The sequence below is a fragment of the Podarcis erhardii genome (assembly GCF_964252035.2).
Source record: "Podarcis erhardii genome assembly, chromosome: 2".
In the NCBI taxonomy this organism is placed as follows: Eukaryota; Metazoa; Chordata; class Lepidosauria; order Squamata; family Lacertidae; genus Podarcis; species Podarcis erhardii.
In genome coordinates this window covers 12267827-12292403 of record NC_138498.1, presented here as the reverse complement: position 1 = coordinate 12292403, position 24577 = coordinate 12267827, and the positions used below count along the sequence as shown (strand labels likewise).

The 24577-nt window shown below is 45.2% G+C and overlaps 1 long non-coding RNA gene across 2 annotated transcripts; it reads right to left on the bottom strand.

Annotated features, from left to right (window-relative positions):
- Window positions 1–432: 432 nt before the first annotated feature.
- Window positions 433–24208, bottom strand: LOC309334613. 2 transcript variants are annotated; one of them, XR_014153187.1, is made up of 3 exons: window positions 24108–24208; window positions 15639–15831; window positions 433–711 (listed from the first exon to the last, which is right to left on the bottom strand). It is a non-coding gene; the product is annotated as an uncharacterized lncRNA (long non-coding RNA). The 2 variants fall into 2 exon arrangements; XR_014153188.1 differs by having other exon boundaries at window positions 15639–15828.
- Window positions 24209–24577: the final 369 nt, after the last annotated feature.

The window sequence follows — 24577 nt, the reverse complement described above, 5'->3', positions numbered from 1 at the left end:
GACCTCCGGAACGAATTAAGTACTTAACCTGAGGTACCACTGTATCAGAGTCTCCTGATAAAAGTATGGGTTTGACTGCAGTCAAAGTACCACAGTTTTACTTGTAGGTCTTTTATTTATTGTTTTGTCTGCCCTTGCTTATGCTCCTCTGCAAAACTCCATGTTTACTGATGGAAGCCCCATCACGACCATCAGCATTAGCCTGAAAAATAACTTCCGTTCACCAAGACTGTATATACCACAACAGCATAATATGAAAGTGCATTCCTGATATAGCAAATGCCATAAATCACTGCAGCTACCCAGGTTTATCATTCATCTCCAAGTTCACAAAAAAAATCAATACTGTTAGTGTCCACTGTTTAAAAACACCTTTGCCAGATAGCACAGCATTAGGGATTGAGGGGACAGAATGCTCTTAAAGGCTGCCAGTAAAGTGTTTAACAGTATGGCTGGTAATTTATTAGAAAGGAAGGTGGAGGGTTGTTGTTGTTGGGGTGGGGAGAAGAACATACCGGGAATAAATGACAGGAGGAAAGTGAACTGGCTGGCCTTCCGCTTCCTCTGATTGAGCTGTTGGGTTTTTTTCCCCTCTCTCTCTCTCTCTCTCTCTCTCTCTCTACAATAATTATTGGTTTCTCCTTGTAACTTTCTTTTGATGCAGTCATGGGCATTTATGGTTCTCAAACGTTGTCTGTAATGTTGCAACACCTAGCATATAAAAAGTAAAGTATAGCAATCATCATCATGCTTTGCATTTCAATGTGGTCTTTCATCTTATGGGGAGATGCAGTGCTTCCCTCCCCCAGAAAAAGGGGAAAAAAATAAAGAAAAATGGGAATTAAAAGCTGATAGGTAAAAAAATAAAAATTCCCTGGATAAAAAGGGCTGCATGGCAAGAGGCTTGTGTACACAACCTGGGACCTCCTGTTCCTTTCATTTCCCCTTCAGCCCCACTCTTACACCCTCAAAATCAGCTCTGAAGAATAGTAGGGCTTCCAGGAACCGATTTTGGGGGTTATGGGGGGGAGAAGAAGACATGGAAGTTGCATTGTGATATAGCTGAACCCTGCTGGCACAGCACTGGGTACAAGTCAAATACTTTCCAAGGGAGCACAGGATTGTTGTTTTGCACTCACAGTCAAATAATTTATTCAGTATTTCTGAAGGAGCGCCTCCACCGCCATCGTTCTGCCCAGACAATGAGGTCCAGCGCCGAGGGCCTTCTGGCGGTTCCCTTGCTGCGAGAAGCCAAGTTGCAGGGAACCAGGCAGAAGGCCTTCTGGGTAGTGGCACCCGCCCTGTGGAACGCCCTCCCACCAGATGTCAAAGAGAACAACAATACCAGACTTTTAGAAGACATCTGAAGGCAGCCCTGATTAGGGAAGCTTTTAATGTTTGATGCATTTAATATTTTGTTGCAAGCTGCCCAGAGTGGCTGGGGAAGCCCAGCCAGATGGGCGGGGTATAAATTATTATTATTTTATTATTATTATTATTATTATTATTATTATTATTATTATTATCTCTGTCCAACAGAGGAAGGACTCATCAGTTTTAAAGAGAGAGAGCACAAAGAGGAAGGAAAGTTGCTTTTGTTTATAAAATACATTTTGCAATGTGTGAATCTGCATATTTTTTCTAATACTACTTTTGTTTCGAGATTTGAATTCTCTGGGATAACTACGCAGTTTTATTTTTATGTCAGGCAAAGCCTGTTGGCAGTCCACAAGTCATTTGTAGTTGCTGTTGTTGTTACTTACTACTGCTGCTCTGATTACTACATATATACCCCACATTCCCTCCAAAGAGCTCAAAGGGGCATACATGGTTTTCCCCCTCTCCCTTTTATCTTCACAACAACCGTGTGAAGTAGGTTGGGTTAAGAGATAGTGACTGGCCCAGGTCACCCAGTTAGCTCTATTGCTGAGTGGGGATATAAACCCTAGTCCTCCAAGTCCCGGTCTCAATAATCCAACCACCATGACACGTTGGCTCCCACCAGCAATTTGTCTGGCCTTTGCAGTACCCCACTAACTATGGGAGAAAATTTCAATTTTGTAGACACCTCTGCCAGTGAGAAACATGGGCATATTGTGTGGCAAGTACATACTTCTAGCCCATGGCTAGAAAAGCATTCAGTTCCAGTGGTGCAAAAGCAAACCGCCCCTGCTTTGTTGAAATCATTTTATAGGCTTACAAAGTTCTGCTGTTCCAAGCCATATATATGTGCAAACTTGTACCACTAATTAATCCAGAAGAGCAATGTGTCGTCAAGTACATTAAGCATACACAGCACTGCAACATATACCCTTCTGCCATTCTGTGCAGATGAAAGCAAAGCCGATCACACTGAAATCACAGCATAGATCACTCTGAAGAGAAAGTCATCCTGGGTTCAATGACCTTGACTATGAGACTCTTGAGAGTCCCATGGACTGCAAGAAGATCAAACCTATCCATTCTTAAAGAAATCAGCCCTGAGTGCTCACTAGAAGGACAGATCGTGAAGCTGAGGCTCCAATACTTTGGTCACATCATGAGAAGAGACGACTCCCTGGAAAAGACCCTGATGTTGGGAAAGATGGAGGGCACAAGGAGAAGGGGATGACAGAGGGCGAGATGGTTGGACAGTGTTCTCGAAGCTACCAGCATGAGTTTGACCAAACTACGGGAGGCAGTGGAAGACAGGAGTGCCTAGCATGCTCTGGTCCATGGGGTCACGAAGAGTCAGACTAAAGGACTAAACAACAAATACTATATTTTGTGGCACCTTCTCTAAGGTCACTGTCACCTGCCTTGCTTTATACCTGGAAAGGGGGCAGGGCTAAATGCCAGATGTTGATAAACTCCTATCAGCTCTAGCCATTATGGCCTGCTGTCAGCACTGTTGTGAGTTGGAGTCCAGCAAGATCTGGAGGGGCAACTCCCATCATCTCTGACCACTGGTCCTGTTAGCTAGGGATGATGGGAGTTGTAGTCCCAAAACATCTGGAGGGCTAAGTTTGCCTATGCCTGCTTTATGCTACAGCAGCCTGCACCACTTGTGTTCTGCCAGGATGTATGCCCACCTGCCAGCTGTGTGACAGATCCCACCCTGCTTGGAGTTTTGCAAACGCAGGGCAAGACCTCCATTCCCACAAAAAGGATCCCTAAACCCCTGGTTGCAGCCATGTATGGCAGTTTGGAAGGTAGGTCACCACGGAGGAAGGGGGAATATAGCAAACATAACTTTTTCCTGTAAGGTTTTTGGCTTAAGCCCACAATCCAGTACTTCGCAGACTGTTTGCTACAAGAGAACCACTAGTGTGCTATAGTAAATAAAATAATTTTTTAACTACAGCTCCAGGAAGCTCAAAGCCAGTGCTAGATTTACATATGAGCTAAACAAGCTATAGCTTAGGGCCCCACTCTCTTGGCCCCCCCCCCAAAAAAATTCATTATTAATATAAAAAAGGTAAAGGACCCCTAGCAGTTAATTCCATTCATGAACTCTGGGGTTGCGGCACTCATCTTGATTTACTGGCCAAGGGAGCCGACATTAGTCCAGAGATAGTTTTTCCAGGTCATGTGGCCAGCATGACTAGGCAGCATGACTAAGCTGCTTCTGGTGAAACCAGAGCAGCGCACAGAAATGCCGTTTACCTTCCCACTGGAGCAGTACCTATTTATCTACTTGCACTCTGACATGCTTTCGAACTGCTAGGTGGGCAGGAGCAGGGACCAAGCAAAGGGAGCTCACCCCGTCGCGGGGATTTGAACCGCGACCTTCCAATCAGCAAGCCCAAGAGGCTCAGTCGTTTAGACCACAGCACCACCCACGTCCCTTCACTATTAATATACTTCTTCTTAACTGTTTTTCAGTTCAACAATTACTTTGATAAAATACATATTTTGTTATGTGCAAATGGCTTTACATACCTACTACAGTGGTACCTCGGGTTAAGAACTTAATTCGTTCTGGAGGTCCATACTTAACCTGAAACTGTTCTTAACCTGAAGCACCACTTTAGCTTAATGGGGCCTCCCGCTGCCGCCGCGCCACTGGAGCACGATTTCTGTTCTCATCCTAAAGCAAAGTTCTTAACCCAAGGTACTATTTCTGGGTTAGCGGAGTCTGTAACCTGAAGCATATGTAACCCGAGGTACCACTGTAGGTCCATAAATTACCATATAGCGTATGTTCAACACAAAAAACAGTGACAATTTGTTGTTGACAAAAGACAATTTCTATGTGGACATATAAAGGGCCCCATTACCTTCAGGAGCTTAGGGCCTCATCAAGCCTAAATCGGGCCCTGCTCAAAGCAGCCACCCACATGAGAGGTTACCCATATAATAGAATCTCCCTGCATTCTTAGAAAGGATCTCCTCCTAACCAGTCTCTCCTGAAGAAAGTAATCTTCTCTTCCCTACCTGCCCTACTTTCATGGTTTAGGTTGATAACTCTTCGGGACTTCAGACGGCTTTTTTTTCTTTTTCTTACATAACGCCAAGTACTTTGAAGGTGCTGTATAGAATAAATGAATCATCACCGTAAATCCTTTCTTTTGGCTGTAGCAACAAAGGCCAAAAGAGATCGTCCTTGTCACAGCCGCAAACGCTTTCTAAACTCAGCCTGCCCCGTAGTAATTAAAAGCCAATCCATGACTCTTGGGGCGGGGTGGCTGTTCTCCCTTGTAAAGGTTCCTGACGGGGGTGGGGGATTACCTCTAATTTTTTTAACTTTTTAAAATTTTTCCTATAATTTTTGCAACCCTGCTGAACGTTGAAACTTGGAAGCGACCGTCGTTGCAATCCATCATTGCGTCAAATCCAGATTGTCCTTGAGCCCAAAGCGTACTGTTTCCAAAGGGAGCCTTTCAACACAGCTTTGATTAGCGCGTGGAGCTCTCTGTACCTGACGAATAAAGAGCTAGTTCACCTTATTCCAGCCAGTGCCTGAGCCCCGAGTAAAGCTTCGCCCCAGAGCGATTGAGTCGGACAAATGATTCTTCCCTCCTTCTGCGGAGGCTGCTTTTTGGAAAGCAGCGGGGCTGCAAAAACCAGAAAGGTACAAGGACGCATTCTGCGCCGACGACTAAAAGCACATTCGATGCTGTTTAGTTATCCTTCAATAATTTTAAATAGCGAGTTCTAGGGCTCAGAGCATTTCACGGACCTCAGCTTGCTGTAGAGTAAACCGTGCAACAGCCCTGCGTGGTAGGTGCGGACAAACCTTTAGTATTAACGGATATGTTTCGTTTTTTAACCAGGACCTTGAGATCCACCAACCCAAGCCAGGTGTGAAATGGGGGGAGGGAAAGAGAAACATAATTAAGGGACAAGATGCCTTTTTAAACTCAGCCTAGGAATTGGTTCAAGCGCTGAGCTCACAATCCTTTCGCACCACACTCCTGTATTTGTTTCAGCAACTTGATTTAGGGGAGAAAGGGGGTGGAAAGAGCCTGTTTGTTATTGCTATCCTTAAACAATTGGGAGTGGATCATCCAGATCTGGATCAACCTTCTGCCTTAGCACCTGGAGATCTGGGTCCATTTTCTACATTACCTTCTATAACGTTGTTGTTGTTTAGTTGTTTAGTCGTGTCCGACTCTTCGTGACCCCATGGACCAGAGCACACCAGGCACTCCTGTCTTCCACTGCCTCCCGCAGTTTGGTCAAACTCATGCTGGTAGCTTCGAGAACACTGTCCAACCATCTCCTCCTCTGTTGTCCCCTTCTCCCAACATCAGGGTCTTTTCCAGGGAGTCTTCTCTTCTCATGAGGTGGCCAAAGTATTGGAGCCTCAGCTTCACGATCTGTCCTTCCAGGGAGCACTCAGGGCTGATTTCCTTCAGAATGGATATGTTTGGTCTTCTTGCAGTCCATGGGACTCTAAAGAGTCTATAACGTTACAGGGTCAATATAAAGGTAATAAGAAAAATAACCCTGCTGGATCAGGTTGAGGCTACATCTCTATACGGATTTACCTGGGTAGGAATGTATAAGGATGTATTCTAAAGCCACAGTCCTGTACAGTACACACTTATTTGGCAAGGAACTCTATTGAACTTGATAGAACTTTTTTCTACAGTGGCCTGCTATGTGCTTCTGGGAAGCCCACAAGTTGGGGCTCCCACTAAGTTGCCCCTTTTCCTTGAGCTAATAAACTATTTGGGGGGGTCTCTATTTCCAAACTAGGGGACCAAGTTAGACACATATTTTGCATACTTTGTTAGATACAAGATTCCCAGCGGGATTGGATCTCGATCATTTCTTGGGAGAGATTTATTGTGAGATAACGCTATTACAGCTGTTTAATTCTGCTTTCGTTTGTATTTAATTAACTAGTCTACTTCAACACTCCAGGTGTAAATGGAAATGGTTACATCTGGGTCACACATTTGGAACCGGTGAAGGTTGAGGCTTGCTGGGTAGGGGGAGGACGGCACTCAATATTTATAATCTTTTGGTAGATGATATGAATTCATCGTAATTCCAGTACTGCGGGTGGGGGAAGGAAACAAGATCAACACCACAAATATTGTGCTGCATCAACGAAAACATTATCCTTCGACTGACTTTAATTCACTTTGGCTGAAGTCCTGCTCGCATTAAAGCTAATGGCGATCCCACTAAATTTAATGGATCAGAATTTCGCCCTCAGTTCAGACTCCTCGGACCATCACTTATGACTCGGCAGTATATGATTTTGCTGCGTCAGGTGTCGCTGACACCGGTGTCTAGAGACTGGAGTTTTCGGCTGAAGCTCCAGTTACTGAGATAAGGGAGGAAGATTTGCTGAGTCATCCCTAGAGGCTGCAAAAACTGTAATGCGCCAGATGAATTGCGGGTAGCAATTCTTTTACATATGTTTTATGGGGAGTTCTGAGAAACGCCAGGTTTTTATGTAGTGTTAGAATTCACAGCAGCACTTTCTGGATCTGGGGACAGGTTATCACACACACTAACATTCCTTTGTCAGGAATGTTCTTTGCTAGAGAGAGAGAGAGCTAACTTCCTTTAGAAAACTGCATTGAAGACATTTCTTTTTTTTTTAAAGGGTAGTGTTGTTAATTTTTATTTACTGTTGAGAAGAGATGTAACTCCAGCTAATGCACCCTGGTGTATCCTAACCTCCACTGCCCCTGCCCCTTTTTGATTCGTTTCAGTGGATAAAATATATATTTCATCCTTCAAAAGCCAGTTAGAGTCTTCTTTGATAACAGGAAAACTCTACATCTACAAAATATGTTTTAAATGTTTGAATCACTTCACTTCTGATTTCAACAAGCATTAGAATAATTGTAAGGTAGGTTTGTAATACCTCTGACAGCACAATCTCATACATGTTTCCTCATAAGTTGTGTTGAGTTCAGTGGAGCTTACTCCCAGGTACATGTGTTATGGAGTTGTGGCTCACAGCCAAGACTAAACAAACCAGGGATGCCAACTTGAATAAAATATTGGAGGGACCGAGATAAGCCCCACCCAGCATAATTGATCACAAGATGTGGTATGCACACACCATTTGAATGGCAATGTCCATTAATTGGGGGGGGGCTGGCCCTCTCAAAAAAAAAATTAGGGGAGAGAAGGAACCTTGGATTTTGGTCCCTAGGAGCTGGCTCCTTTGAGAAGAACAATAGCTTGCTTAAGGACCCTTTATCTGAGTCAATTGCTGAGTTAGGATTTCAAACCCTGGACATTCCACTTCACACTATTGGCTCACTTCATCGTTACAGAGCTCCACAGAGAACTTCATAAAAAGTTTCTAACCATCTTCATTCAGAACCATACAACAGCCTATTGGAATGGGAATAATAGTTCTACATGTGCCTTGATTATCTTCAATAAATCTATGTATGAGAGCTTTGTGGAGTTTTGTTAATACTATCCACAAAGAGAGCAAAATCTCCAGATGGAAAAGTAAGGACGAAGTTAGTTCGCCCTTCTTGGGTTTGCCATAACTAGACTGCTACTAGATTACAAAAGAGGAAGGGAGGTTTCTTCCTGCTCTGGCCACTGCCAGAGGTATTCCCCCGCTCTCTGGCAGAGCCAATAGAAAGTAGACTATTGCTGTGCCTACATTTCCCAACCTGCCTTGGGGTCTAAAAGGGGGGGGGGAGCACTGTATTTCCTTAAAGGGGAAGCATTGTTATTCCTTCTACCTAATACTAACACAGAGATTTGCTGTCACTAAATAACTGACCCCTGTAGGAGCAGAACACCCTTTATGCTTCTTGGCAGCAGTTGAAAGGAATGTATAGGTTACTGGATGAATGCAAAATGATGTTAAGGATTAAAAATTTCAGTATGTACTTGTGTGGAGGCGTATAAGATATTGGACTTTGGAGTTAAAATGCTGGCTGATGCTGAACTGAAAACTGAAATTCCTGTTGGAGGAGCACACTTTGCCCTGGGTATGATCACACTGAGACCCTGAGTTTGGAAAATAAGAAAGCTACATTCATTGCAAGAAATCTTTTTCTTCTTCTTTGGCACTCACTTGTAGCCGAGTAAGATTGTCTTCCATGAACACGGTCTTAACAGTGAGTCCATAAGTGACTGTGGAGGCCAATTCTGGATCCACACGGCCTTCCAGAATGGAGACGTAGGTTTCTGGGTGGGAGTTGATCATGGTGGTCCATGACACCTTTGGTAAAGGCTGTTCTCCAATACAGTGGTACCTCGGGTTAAGTACTTAATTCGTTCTGGAGGTCCGTTCTTAACCTGAAGCACCACTTTAGCTAATGGGGCCTCCTGCTGCCGCCACATGATTTGTGTTCTCATCCTGAAGCAAAGTTCTTAACCCGAGGTACTATTTCTGGGTTAGCGGAGTCTGCAACCTGAAGCATATGTAACCTGAAGTGTATGTAACCCGAGGTACCACTGTACATACATACATACATACATACATACAATAAATACATATTTGATAAGAAAGATCCCTAGTTCTAGCTAACAGGCCCTGCTTGTTCTTGCAGCATGAAGGGAGACCTAGGAGCCAACTCCTAGCAGCCAAGGTCCTTTTGGCCCGTAAAATAAAATATTTGAGGGGACCAAGGGCCCCCCAAGTTGATGGGCATTGCCATTCAAAAAATGTGCATGTGCCTTGTCTTCTGAATGATTATGCAGTATGGGGCTTACTTGCCCCCCCCCATATTTTATTCAAATTGCCACCCCTTGATGGAGAGAGATCCGAAAATTGATGTTTCCCCTCAAGAGAGAGGCATGGAGAAGGAGGGAGAAGGAAATGAGGTCAGCAACCCTAAGCATAGTAGTTTGGCCTAAGGAAGGTCAGCACAGGTTAAATGACCATCTAGAGCAGCCTTTCTCAACCTGTGGGTCCCCAGATGTTGTTGAACTACAACTCCCATCACCCCTAGCTAGCAAGGCCAGAGCTTAGGGATGATGGGAGTTGTAGTCCAACAACATCTGGGGACTCACAGGTTGAGAACCACTGATCTAGAGGGTCTTGGAGGGTCTTCTCTCTATCTACTTTCAATTTCTATACCAAACTTCTACTTATCAATTCTGGCTATCATCTTCAAGCTGTTTGCTCCTAAGGAGTTGCACATGTTTCAGTGGGCCTCTTCCAGAGCATTTGTTTGAAGATTCTGTGCCAGAATTCACCCAGAGCAGACAGAAGAAAATGGAGCCCCATATTTAGATAACAAAATCATTTTGGCTTCCTTGTTCCACAGCTGCCTTCTTCTTCTTCTTCTTCTTCTTCTTCTTCTTTGGCATTCACTCGTAGCCGAGTAAGATTGTCTTCCACGAACACTGTCTTACAAAATGCACATACCACACATATGTATGCCTCTAACCAAATGGCTAAGAATTGTGAGGCACTTGGCATACTGAAGAGTGCAGTAAGTCTTTTACTAGTCTTTGTAAATGTTTTCACTGGCCTTTTAAATATTTGTTAATGATGATGCCTTTGTTAATTTTGATTGCTTTAGATCGCTGTATTTATTGAGCTTTTATGATATTGGGCTGGGACCCAAAAGGCAGCATATAAATAATTTTACAAATAAAATAAATAAAGTCATAATTGTTATTACAGTACTACTTGTCTTGTGATCTTTCTTACAGAAGCCTGCACATTTCACATCGGCATATATTTTTCCCTGCTGTCCCTCCTTCAACTATTTCTCTCCCTATTTCTCTCTCACATATAGGCTTCTTTATAGGCTACTTTACTGGTCTGCACAAGGTTGGCTTCTAGCTTACCGACTGTGCAAGCCTGCGCGTGCTTGCTCAGGTGTAAGTCCCACTGCATTCCATGGAGCTTAGGTAAAGGGACCATTAGGTCCAGTCGTGGCCGACTCTGGGGTTGCGGCGCTCATCTCGCTTTATTGGCCAAGGTAGCCGGCGTACAACTTCCGGGTCATATGGCCAGCATGACTAAGCTGCTTCTGGCAAACCAGAGCAGCGCATGGGAATGCCGTTTACCTTCCCGCTGGAGTGGTACCTATTTATCTACTTGCACTTTGACATGCTTTCGAACTGCTAGGTTGGCAGGAGCTGGGGCCGAACAATGGGAGCTCACCCCGTCGCGGGGATTCGAACCGCTGACCTTCTGATCAGCAAGTCCTAGGCTCTGTGGTTTAACCCACAGCGCCACCCTTAATCCATGGAGCTTACTCCTGGGTCTCTTCAAAGCAGAGAAAGGTCTCTCAAGATGTATTTCATGTCAATCATGCATGTATGAACAAGGCTCCGTGAACAAGAAGTATTTGCATTGCTTTCGTGGTCACTGCAAGTGAGGTACTCTGGTGGCTCCATGTCTGACGCGTTCACGTATGAACACATGAAAACGTTTGAACCCATACAGGTAACAGTGGGCAGAGTGACAGGTGTGACTCTTATCTTTCTACTACAGTAAGCCACACAGAAGCCAGAGGTTTCTTTCTAGAGAGATCTCTTCATCCAGAGAGATAGCAACGTCACAGCACAGCTCAAGGACACAGCAGCCAGGCAAAAGCCCTTAAGGAGGCCAGTGAAAGGCATATGGCTTGGGGAGAAAGAGGCTTAGAGAGCCACATTTGGGTTCCAACTGAGGTGTGTCCCCCCCCCCCCGTCCGCTGTGGTCTAAGGGCTTGCCGATCGGAAGGTTGGTGGTTCAAATCCCCGTGATGGGGTGAGCTCCCTTTGCTTGGTCCCTACTCCTGCCAACCTAGCAGTTTGAAAGCATGTCAACTGCAAGTAGATAAATAGGTACCACTCCAGCGGGAAGGTAAACGGTGTTTCCATGCGCTGCTCTGCTTCGCCAGAAGCAGCTTAGTCATGCTGGCCACATGACCGGAAGCTGTACACCAGCTCCCTCAGCCAGTAAAGCGAGATGAGCGCCTCAACCCCAGAGTCATCCGCGACTGGACCTAACGGTCAGGGGTACCATTTCCTTTTATAAAACAACGAGTTCTCTCATCCCAGGGTAGTTTGGTCTTCTGAATTACCCTGCCAAGTGCTGAGGATGATTAGAGGTTTTTTTAACTGCTCATAATGCAGATGTCTGGTAGAATTTGTGGTACCACACCTGTCCGTAGTGGGCGGGACTTTGTGGGTGTATAAGAGAGCATCCTAAGAGCATCCTAAAACTTGGGAGAGGGATAACACTCCCAAGAATCTTAGTGCACAGCTTGGTTGTTTCTAAACTGTCCGCTCAATAAAGCTGGTGGTGAAAGGCTGCAGCTCAACACCAAAGTATGCAGAAGGTCTCATGTTCAAGCCCTGGCTTCTCCAGGTGGGGCTGGGAATGCCCCCTGCCTGAAACCCTGGAAAGCAGCTGCCAATCAGTGCAGACAACACTAAACGAGATGGATCAGTTGCTCTGACTCTGTGTAAAGCAGCTCAGCTGCCTATGTCCTGGGTTTCATTATCTCTGTCGTGTATCAGGGAGGGACGTGACTGGCGGTGGGGTGGGGGGGGCAACCTCCCCTTCCGACTCAGAGGCGGCATTCCGGCCTTTCAAAACGAGGCATTAATAGGATGCTGAGAGGGCGCTGATGTCATCGTCCTCCTCCTCACCCGAACCGCAGATGGTAGACAGTGACCGCAGATCTTCGCCGGCCCTGTCTCTCCTCCCTCCCCCCCCCCCCCGCGCCCCTTCCCCACTTCCAACCCGTCTGCCGCTTCCCGGCACCAGTAACTTTTTATTGGTTGCTACTTGAATCCCGCCGCTTTTGTGTATCTCGGTTTGCTTCAGAAGCAACATCATAAAAGCCAATGTGTATTTCATTGACTGGCGATAATAAGGCAGATTGATGACATCCTGATGCCAGATTGAACTTTTAAAGGGAAAACAAAAACAAGCAGCAACAACAAAAAGCCACTCCAATGAGGAAACAACGTGGCTAATTTGAAAAAAAGCATGATAATAATTCATTTCCAGCGCGTCTTTGTTTCATGTTAGCTCCCATGTCAAGTAGAGGAGGGGTTGTTCTTGCAACTCCTGCCCTCCTCACTCAGGTTCCTCTACTGACTCCGCAACAGAACGTGGACCGTAGGAGGGTGAATTAAGAAACACGCGTCGCTGGAATGAAGCCCACCTTTTGTTTAATCTGGCAGGATAGAGGCTATTTTTTGTTTTGCTTTCCTTGTGCGAAGAGATGGCAGAAGGAACAACCAGTTGCAGAATTAATTAAAACTATATTGCATAATTATTTGAAACTAATCAATCACAGGGAATACAGTGGTACCTCGGGTTAAGAACTTAATTCGTTCCGGAGGTCCGTTCTTAACCTGAAACTGTTCTTAACCTGAAGCACCACTTTAGCTAATGGGGCCTCCTGCTGTCGCTGCACGATTTCTGTTCTCATCCTGAAGCAAAGTTCTTAACCCAAGGTACTATTTCTGGGTTAGCAGAGTCTGTAACCTGAAGCATATGTAACCCGAGGTACCACTGTAACATAATTAGGCTGAATATAGTCATATTTGGAATGCCTGCTGCAGATATTTCTAAATTCCCGTTGGTATGCACATTTTACATTCTGCAAATTTTGCCTTCACTCCTTTAGTCCACATGCCCAAGTAAGTGTAATTGCTTTCCCGGATAGTCTTCCTAGCCTCTTGCGGTTTAAACTGCAATCTCCCCCGGGGCAGAGATCTGGCCATTTGCTTATATGACTCTCCGAAGCGCCGTATATAACAATGGTGCGAGATAAAATATTAAGAACAATGGCACGCATTGTTTATATGGTCGTTTATAAAAAAACATGACCGAGTTTGAAAGAATGCAAGCCTGTCAGGCCTGTTTAATGCCATCATTGGCTGTTGAAACAAGAGGCTAGCCATAAACAGCAGGCAACATGTCTGGGACAGTCGTCATTACCATTACCAGCAGAACTTTTTTTAAAAAACGTATTATTACATTTATATCCCTTCTTTCCTCCAAACGCCTTAAGGAAGCACCGAAGTTGGTTTTCCATCTTCTCACATTACTTTCCATCTTCTCACATTACCTCAAACACAACCGTTTTTAAGAGGAAGCAATTCACATACAGTGGTACCTCGGGTTAAGTACTTAATTCGTTCCTGAGGTCCGTTCTTAACCTGAAACTGTTCTTAACCTGAGGTACCACTTTAGTTAATGGGGCCTCCTGCTGCTGCCGCGCCGCCGGAGCACAATTTCTGTTCTCATCCTGAAGCAAAGTTCTTAACCTGAAGCACTATTTCTGGGTTAGCGGAGTCTGTAACCTGAAGCGTATGTAACCTGAGGTACCACTGTATTCAGTTGAACTACTGAGTTATGAAATATCAAGTGATAAACGTGCACATGTAATCCACCTCAAAGCGTGGCGTCAAAAATGTTTTGACTCGGAGAGCTCTGGAAAGCACAGCTACAGTCCGGATACAGTCCGGGAGACACATTCTGGAGAGAGAGGTGAAACCTGAAGCTCCTTCACACGTGCAACAGAAAAGGACAACTTGCATGCGTGTGAATGGGCTATCCCAGATAGAGCCCCACAAACAGAACAAATGGCAACGCTTTTTAACGATGATGTCAGTTCACATAATTCCCATTTATCTGGAATATATTCCTGAAGTTATATGTGTTTGTCTGCCTGCACCAGCTGGTAAACCTGTCCCCAATAAATAATCTGGCTTAACGTAATAGAGTTATGTACATACACGTGTGAACACCACCTGGAGATCCTTAGAAGATAAATGTGGTATATAAATGTAATTAATAAAATAAAATAAACTGCCTATGGTTTCTTGGGAAGCCTAACTACTGTGGGATATTTAAAATGCAGTCAAACCAACAATTCAAGTTTTGCATCAGGGAGCTGAGGCTCACAGAGCCTTCCGGAAATTTGCTAGAGAAGGGGTATAAGAACACTCCCCTGGGGGGGGGGGCGTTGAGACGTGATGTAGATGGCTAAACACAGCGAGAATGGCAGGATGAGCCCTAGCCCTGATACTATGCAGAAACCATTCACTATTGCAGCAATCAGTCTTTGCAAAGACAACTAATCGGTTTTGACGCCTAAGAAATCACTAAGATTGAAGACGTTCTTGACTCCGAGAGGGCCTAACCTGAGCCCTGCGACATATTGAGCAAAAAATAACGCGACTGCATTTCGGTATGTAAACGGAAACAGGTAGCCGCACGCTCCTCAAATCTGATATTTGCTTCCAGGTTATTCTTATCTGTCTAAGAGGAGACCTGCTAGATCAGGCCTACTGAGTCCAGTACTCTGTCCCCCCAGTGGCCAACAAGCCGGCCCACAATAGGAAGCCCACAAGCAGGCCATGAGGGCGATAGTACTCTCCCCACTTTTGATTCCCAACAACTGGTATTCCAGTGATTCTTAGGACGCATGTATATTTCCCAGTAGTGGTGTATGGAAGTGAGAGCTGGACCATAAAGAAGGCTGATCGCCGAAGAATTGATGCTTTTGAATTATGGTGCTGGAGGAGACTCTTGAGAGTCCCATGGACTGCAAGAAGATCAAACCTATCCATTCTGAAGGAAATCAGCCCTGAGTGCTCACTGGAAGGACAGATCCTGAAGCTGAGGCTCCAATACTTTGGCCACCTCATGAGAAGAGAAGACTCCCTGGAAAAGGCCCTGATGTTGGGAAAGATGGAGGGCACAAGGAGAAGGGGACGACAGAGGACGAGATGGTTGGACTGTGTTCTCGAAGCTACCAGCATGAGTTTGACCAAACTGCGGGAGGCAGTGGAAGACAGGAGTGCCTGGCGTGCTCTGGTCCAGGGGGTCACGAAGAGTCGGACACGACTAAACGACTAAACAACAACAACATACACGGAATCAGGGCCCTCCTCTATTCCATGTTAATTAAACTGGGGTGACTATACCCCCTGAGCTACATAATCAACAGCCACTAGCCCGGATTAGTATCCAAGTAAACAAAAGAGAAACTCACGCTTGGACCAGTTTTTAATCCCTCTGATGATCCCTCGTTCAAAACTAGTCTTCATTAGCATAGGCATGCAATTACACAAATTAACATCAGCATATGAGAGAGCCCTGCCCTGAGGAGTTTACAGTCTAAATCTGGTCAGGAGTGGAGGAGAAAACAGAGAGGAGAGGAAAAGGCTGAGGTATTTAGAGCTTCCTAATCTGCTTTACACACACATACACCCCCAAAAATGAAGGATCGTCAAAGCAACGGAGAGCTAACCTTTCAGGAAATGTTTGATCATAGCATCCACGAGTCCAGGTTCTCTGCATCAATGGAGGACCGGGAGAGCATCTTGCAGCCTAGCCCTCTCTCCTCCTTCATCCTTCTCCGGTAAGTGGTAAAAGATCAGACGAGACATGGCGTCATCCTCTTGCCTGACTAGCACTGTGACGTCACAGGAGCCACCTGTCTTCTGGTGGATGTTTCATGCAAAACATTCCCACAGGTCAAAAGCAAGGACAAAATTGTATTTCGTCGGGGGAGGATGTGAACAGAATACCTTTGCCAACATTTCCGTCTCTCCAGCCCACCGCGTTTTCTGGCAGAGTTCCTTTTCTGTTCGGAAGTGGACCCGACAGTCGCCAGACATTTGTGTAACGAGTGGCGCTTCTTCTCCCCATCCCTTCACGCTAAGTAAATGTACACGAGCATCGGGGGTCCTACACGTGTCTACTCAGAAATAAGTCCTACTGAATTTAACGGGACTGACTCCCAGGCACACGACCCGCACTTCTCTGAGTGTGGGTTTCATTGAACTCAATGGGATTTACTTTTGAGTAAACGTGATATGCGACCGCGCTATCACATCTTGCGGCACCTTAAAAACAGGTAAGGTTGCGGTGGCAGAAGCCTTGTTGACCCAGACTCCACTTCATACGTAAAGGAATGTGTGTATGAGGACATCCTAGCAACACCCCCCAGGACAAACGTGTGTTTCTCTTGGCGATAACTGCCTGCTCCTAAGCCAAGGCTGGTCTTGTCAAGGAACAATTGGGAGCTGCTCAAACACACACACACGCTAGTCTAGAGCGGAAATTTAAATTTATTGGCTGGTTTTGTAAGACTGTAATTTTTATACAGCCCGGCATATATTATTCATTTTAATCCTTGACCGTTTGTCACCGCGCTGGATTTTATTGAAATGGGCTCTTTCGAACCACGTGCACGGCGCGTTATTTATAACCTACAGGCAGGCGGGTCGTAAAACCCTCCCCGTCCCCTGCTAGCGTAGGGAGTCGAGTCCAGCCCAACTTTCCCATTGACTTCAACGGGAAAGCCTGAAGCACGTGGCTAATGAAAAATACGAGCCTTCAAAGAGTTTCAAGCATAGAGGACTCTGCCCCTCTTTACTTACCCCTGTAGCTTCTCGACGTGCTAGTACCTATCAATGCAAAAGATATTTCAGCGGGCGGAGCGGGCATTTAGCCAGGCAGTAAGATAAAGTGGTACCTCGGGTTACATACGCTTCAGGTTACATACGCTTCAGGTTACAGACTCCGCTAACCCAGAAATATTACCTCGGGTTAAGAACTTTGCTTCAGGATGAGAACAGAAATCGTGCAGCGGCGGCGCAGCGGCAGCAGGAGGCCCCATTAGCTAAAGTGGTGCTTCAGGTTAAGAACAGTTTCAGGTTAACAACGGACCTCCGGAACGAATTAAGTACTTAACCCGAGGTACCACTGTACTGTACAAATAGACAGTGGTTTTTCTTCCACGGTCCCAGTCCTATATACCCATGGGTAGGGAAACTAAGGCCTGGGGCCGAATCCGGCCCAATTGCCTTCTCAGTCCGGCCCGCGGACGGTCCGGATATCAACGTGTTTTTACATGAGTAGATTGTGTCCTTTTATTTTAAATGCATCTCTGGGTTATTTGTGGGGCCTGCCTGGTGTTTTTACTTAAGTGGAATGTGTGCTTTTATTTAAAATGCATCTCTGAGTTATTTGTGGGGCATAGGAATTCTCTCATTATTATTTTTAAAAATATAGTCCGGCCCCCCACAAGGTCTGAGGGACAGTGGACCGGCCTCCTGCTGAAAAAGTTTGCTGACCCCTGCTATATACCTAGAAGTGGGTGGTACCAGGAGTTCCAGCTTGGCCCCTGCGACCGTGGGTGGCCGGGGCCGTGAGTGCCATGCAGCGTGCATGGCCCTGACATCAAAATTTGCGGGTGCCCGGCCCCTTCATGGGGAATTTTGTGGGTGCTCTGGCACCCAGGGCCCCAGGGAGATGGCACCTTTGGTATGTACACTGCCGCCCTGGGCTCCTTGCGGAAAGGTGCACGGCATACATCCAATAAATAATAATACGAATATTGGTAAAAGAAGCTACACGATCCAAGCCTCTTCCCGCCTCAATATCCCAACGGGAATGTAACGAGCGGTCTTATCCCATAAAATACTTTCACTCGTGGCTTCCCACAACTGCATCCAGTGGCAAGAATGCAAAATCCTGGCTCAGGGCCCCTGCTCCTCCAGCTGCCTACGGCTTTGCCAAGTGGGCTACCTTCCCATCCTAGGATCTTCCCTTGGGGCATTAAGTTTCCTTGAAGGCCCCTTTTGTTTCCAGTTTGTTTGCAATGCGATTTGGATGAAGGAAAGCAAAACTCGTCCTGGAAACAAGATTGCGTTGTATTGCTGTTGCAAGTGTGTATTGAGGGAAGGCGGCGCGTCAAACAGTGTCAAAAGACCTGTTGTTGTTGTTTAGTCGTGTCCGACTCTTCGTGACTCCCTGGACCAAGAGCACGCCAGGCACTCCTGTCCTCCACTGTCTCCCGCAGTTTGGTCAAATTCATGCTAGTAGCTTCGAGAACACTGTCCAACCATCTCGTCCTCTGTCGTCCCCTTCTCCTTGTGCCCCCAATCTTTCCCAACATCAGGGTCTTTTCCAGGGAGTCTTCTCTTCTCTTCTCATGAGGCGGCCAAAGTATTGGAGCCTCAGCTTCACGATCTGTCCTTCCAGTGAGCACTCAGGGCTGATTTCTTTAAGAATGGAGAGGTTTGATCTTCTTGCAGTCCATGGGACTCTCAAGAGTCTCCTCCAGTACCATAATTCAAAAGCATCAATTCTTCGGCGATCAGCCTTCTTTATGGTCCAGCTTTCACTTCCATACATCACTACTGGGAAAACCATAGCCATACGGACCTATGTGTCACCAGAAGAGGAACGTTTGTGTCTGTGGCTGCAAGCCTGATGGTGTCTACTTAGAAGTAAGTCCCATTGAACTAAATAGGGATTACTCCCAGGTAAATGGGGTTAGGCTTGCAGCCTTATACTGTACAAGGCGGCGGGGTGAGAGAGATACTCCTCCTGGCATTTTTGATACATGTCAAATTCATTCCCAACTATCCACGCGCCGCAGAGACATGGTTCCATCAGGACACCACTTGAGGGTAGAAATTCAGAGTGCCACTCAGCAGAATGAACAGGACCCTCCAACGCAGCAGGGCTGGCTAACCACACTTTGAAAGAATTTCCATCTCAAGAAGGGTGGTTGGGGAAGGCTATGAAGTCCAGAATCTCAAATTGTCTAAGACACCACTGCAACCAGAGGCACGTCAGACACAGCAAACTTTAATATTTGCAGTGGCGTAGTGGCAAATTCAGAAGTGAAGGATCATTTCATGATAGTCACAGCCACACAACCTCACAGCCGCACAGCCTTCTAAGATTATACAATAATCTTCCAGTTATACGATAGTGATAACTGAGGGCGCGTTGCAATGGCCAGTGCAGATCTCCATGAGTTGTCTTTCAGCCTGATCTACTATTTTCTGTGCACAAACATGGGCAAATGATTTGGAGTAGTCCAATAACTTTTTTCAAAGTGACCTAGATGTTGGTTCTCTTGAAGTTTCATTGTACATAACTTGTGTTCTTGACATGTAAGCACCTTGTGTTTTCAGTGTTCCTTAAATGCTTAGCTTTGGAGTATATGGAACAACTTCTCATTGGGCACACCTTGCCCAGAATAACCATCAACTGCTGATTCATCTCCTTTCTCTCTGATTGGCTCCATTAAGCACAAAGAGTGGGAAGAAAGCTCCCTTTTCGTGTTGATTGAGCGGCTATAGGACGCTGGAGACAGATACCCAGTTGCGGAAATAGTAGCAGATCTTCGATCCCCTTGACCCGCCCACCACCACCGCTACACATTTGGAGCCCAAGTAAGTCTCCCCACCCCACCCCCGCTTTGCTAGAACAGACCAGAGGTCTGTTTATCGCACTGAGCATCCTCTTCCTATAGGGAAGTCCCATAGCTCCGTGGTAAAACATCTGCCCTGCATGCAAATGGTCTCCAGTTTCTGACTCACTATGAGGCAGTTTTTTATGTTGCCCCGAGCCAGCCAGCTGCTTCCTGGAAGTCTACAAGCAGGATTTGAATACATCACCTTCACCTGTTGTTTGGAATATACGTACTCTCTCTGAACACGTATCCCTCGTTGTTAACAGCCATGCCATCTGATAGTTCTACTCTTCATGGGTTTGTCTTAAACTGGGTTTTTAAAGGGCCATTTAAAAATGATAGCCATCAACCACAGAAACAATTGATTTGGGTAGTTCAGATTCCCCCCCCCACACACACACTAATTTCATTGCGTTGCTTGAAGTCTAGTAACAACGCACACACTTTTAATAAAAGTGGGCTTGTTGCGGGGGGGGGGGGCTCGAGAGATTTCCTTCGCTTCTCTCGGTCCGGAATTTTATAAATCTATCACGTATCCTCCGCGTCGTCTCCCCACCAAAACAAATATAGAAAATAAAAAATCAAAGGCTCAAGTTCTCCTTAGTTATTTTATTTCATCTTTCGGGTAGATTTGCTCACGCCATGAAATCCTTTTGAAACAGAGAGCCCAGAAATTTGCTTGTACTCATAAACGAGGGCTAAATGTGACCACATAATAGACTACCATCACATTATTTGTAGCCCCTTTCCTCACAATTGCCTTCTTCTGTTGTCTTTCTCTTGATAGAAAGAACGAGTTGCCCAAAGAATAGGGTTGTGATTTAAAGAAGGGAAAGGAATCTGAAAAGTAATCAGAACGCATGTGGTTGGTTGGTTATTGACTGACTGATTGATTGATTGACGTACGAAATCACTGGTATCAGCTCACGGACTGACTATTGCTTTAAACAAGGAGATTGGCCTGTGCACTATATTAAAGGCACAAAGTCCATTGCTTCAAAATATTTGTTCTCTTCGCATCGCCATAGTTCCCCTAAGGTTCTTGGGGAAGAGATGTAGTTGAGTGGCAGAGCAACTGCCTTGCATACAGATTGGAGCCTGGTTATTTCCGGGTAAGGCTGGGCTGGAAAGCCCTGCTCAACATCCTGAAGAGTCACCACCGATCAGTGTATAGACAATACTGAAGTAGAGGGACCTGTGGTCTGATTCGGTATAAGGCCGCTTCTTGGGTTCCTAAGGACTGAAAAGAATACAGTGATACCTCGGGATACATACGCTTCGGGTTACATACGCTTCGGGTTACAGACTCCGCTAACCCAGAAATAGTACCTCGGGTTAAGTACTTTGCTTCAGGATGAGAACAGAAATCGTGCTCCTGCGGCACAGTGGCAGCAGCAGGAGGCCCCATTAGCTAAAGTGGTGCTTCAGGTTGAGAACAGTTTCAGGTTAAGAACGGACCTCTGGAACGAATTAAGTACTTAACCCGAGGTACCACTGTATAAGCAAAACAAATGCTTCTTTCCTTCATCTGGGAGTTTGCAGAATGTTGGTCCGACTGACATCTGAACTAGCGCCCTGGTCTCCTCCAGGGAGAGCTGAGCTGTCAAGCGGAGGGAGCTGGCACTGGAGAACGAGCTGTTTGTTCTAGTGAAAGAAACCGAGCTCCTTCGCCAAGTAGAGTCAACCCGGAGCCAAGCCTCAGGGTGACTCAGTGGTCGATTGGCTCAGAAGCCGGCTCTCATTTTACGATGAAACCGCCGCCCCCTTCTGCTATTTGGAGAAGTCTGTGTGTCCCAACAGATTCCCTGGACTGGGAAAGAACAAACCCAGTGAGATTTGATGCTGGGAGTAGGAGAGCAATTGGAGGGCGTCTCATCCCACTTCCATTGACAACTACCTAGGAGTTTCTCCCTCCTTTTTCTATAGTCAGTTCCGCTCAATCACTCAGTTTTATATTCCCGGACAATCGGGACTCTTGCAACAGTGCTATCCTATTCATATTGTGATAGCTCTGTGGCTAAATGTTTAGGTTTAGTAAATATGAGAATTTAATTAGTACTTGTATAACTGGGATATAAGACCGCCTCAATGTGTATTAGAAGGAAGGCTATGCAAGGGGTGTGAGATGTTGATGTGTAAAGACTGTGTCAGGCTTAGAGAATGTGATCAAGATCCATGTGTACTGGAAGGCGTGTACCTACTTCTGAGCATTAGCAATTAGCATGTGAAGTTGATTAAACAATGTATATGTCCTAATTGTGTACCAGTCTTTAATCCTACAATTGTTGATGAACTCAGCGAACTCCTGAGGAAATTAGCTTTTTGTACTTCAAAACATCAGAAGACCTGACCACTAGAATGCAACGGAATAAAAGAGGCTTGGTGCTTAGGGACAGGAGAATGGAGAGATGCCTTGGACTGGACTGCTGCAGGAGACAAACCCCTCTTGAGATGACTGTGCTGTAAGATCTGGACTCCCTTCATGCACACTGAAGGTGTGAATATGTGAATAAACCAAATTTCTTAAAGCTACGGCAGTCCCCGCCGCATCTTCAATTCTCCGAAGGACCACAAACCCTGAGGGAGTGTGTGGAACCCCGTGGGCTCTGGCCACTGTTTGGCAGACAGAGCGGGAAACACCCGACTTTTGTAACAATATTGACTTCAAGGTAAATCTCACTGTATTAAATAGGGCTTGCCTCCTAGTAAGCATGTTTAGCACTGAAGTCTCATGCTGCAAACCTAACCCCATTTACCCAGGAGAAATCCCCATTGAATTAATTAGGACTTCTGAGTAGACATGATTGCACTGCAAATGTCCCAAACCCTTATTTTATTTTTCATTAAATTTATATACAGTGGTACCTCGGGTTAAGTACTTAATTCGTTCCGGAGGTCCGTACTTAACCTGAAACTGTTCTTAACCTGACCCACCACTTTAACTAATGGGGCCTCCCACTGCCGCTGCGCCACGGAGCACAATTTCTGTTCTCATCCTGAAGCAAAGTTCTTAACCCGAGGTAATATTTCTGGGTTAGCGGAGTCTGTAATCTGAAGCATATGTAACCCGAGGTACCACTGTACAGTACTGCCTTTCATCCGAAGATCACGGGGGGGGGCAGTTTACAGCATGAAAACACAAAATACATAACATAATAAAAACAGACAGAAAAAGAAACAACCCAATAACTCCCACCTCTCACAAACACCTTTAAAAAGCCACACAGTGTTTAATCAGCCAAAGCCCTGGTTATAAAGGAATGATTTTGCCTGGCTCCAAGCTAAACCTTTTGATCGCGTTTGTTCCTTTCATTAACCCAGGTAAGCCCTGGTAGTGCCCTCTAGGTGCTCTGGACTATCAACTCCCAGCCAGTATGGTCAGGTCTGATGAGAGTTGTAGTCCAAAACATCTGGAGGGCACAATGTTGGCAACTTCTGAATTAGCCAGTTATCTCCCTTCCATAACTCTATGGGGATCAACCTGTTTGACTTCAGCAGTCTTCTATGTATTACTGAAGAGGTGAAAATTCCCTTCAGTGGGTGTGCAGATCCTGGACACAGTCTGAACAATACTTTAAAAAATAATAAAAGACCCAAGGGTCCTTAAACTGTTAATGACTACACTGTCATAGGTTTGGTTTTTTTTAAGCAATGCCTTCAGCATACTGAAGTGAACCACAGTACTCTGACCTCCATCTGAACTGACAGATCCTTCACTTTGCCGGTTACATCTATCTATCTATCTATCTATCTATCTATCTATCTATCTATCTATCTATCTATCGCTTCCCCGGGCTGCTTGGGAGGATGGGTAGGGTATAAATTGAATGAATAAATGAATAAATGACACTTGTATTGGGTCCTTCGACCCCCAACATTCCCAGCGTGGTGCACAACCATCTATTAAATTGCACAAATCAATACAAGGACCATAAAACCAACAAAAGATAAAACAAATATAACCACAACCAACCCAAAGCATCAGATAATCAGAAGATCAAAAAACCCAACAACTGTCTAGGTCTCACATTGTTCCTTTCCAAAGGCCTGAAAAAACCAACGCATCCTAATCTGGGACCAAAATGAAGATAGAGAAAGGGACAGTTGCGCCTTGTTTCTCCTTTTCCGGGTCTTTTTTTCTTCCCATCTGCTGTTTAAAAACAGTAGCAACTGACTGTCATTCAGTGTCATGGGAATCCAGGGTCAATCCTGTTGGATGGACTTAGATGAGTAGGAGATGATATCTTATTTATTAATTATCTTTACCCTTTCTCACTTGCATAAAAATGCAAATAGCTATTTCAGCAGAGTTAAAATCACCACCTGTGTGCAGCTTATCTCTCTATAAGCTATTAGGCCAAGGTTGCATAACCTTTTATAACAATTATGATACCCAAGGATGTTTTAGGCTGACTTAGATTATTATCTTCTCCCATTTATGTTTCTCTTTTAGCAAAGAAATAACTCTCTGACTATTAACTAGAAAATATAAGGTTTACTCACCTCAAATGTTTTGCCGGGATTCAACAGTTACAGTGATGAAAACCAGGCAGCCAATAATCTGTAAAGTTTGCAGAAGTCCATAGTCCAGTTCAAAATGAAGTAAATATTAAGTTTGTGTTGTTCCCCTTCTGCCACAGAAGTTTAGAGGATATGACTATCTAGCAATCAGGCATTTGTGATTTACCTGCACATCCTCCCACAAATCCTATGCTCACTTAACTGGAATTAAGCCCCATTGAATTCAGTGGGACTTAGTTCTGAGTAGATTTTATTGAACTGTGCTGCATTCACCTATGACTCTCTCTAAGGGCCTGACATAATAATTTCTACTGAAGGTTAGTTGCAATCCTGTAAATCATGATGTATCCTGTAAATCATGGCCAACCTTTCATTGCCTCCCAAGGGTGAAGACCCTGAACTTCCGTTAGCTAGTTTAAGTAAAGCAGGATATTCTAGTCCTGATCAATTAA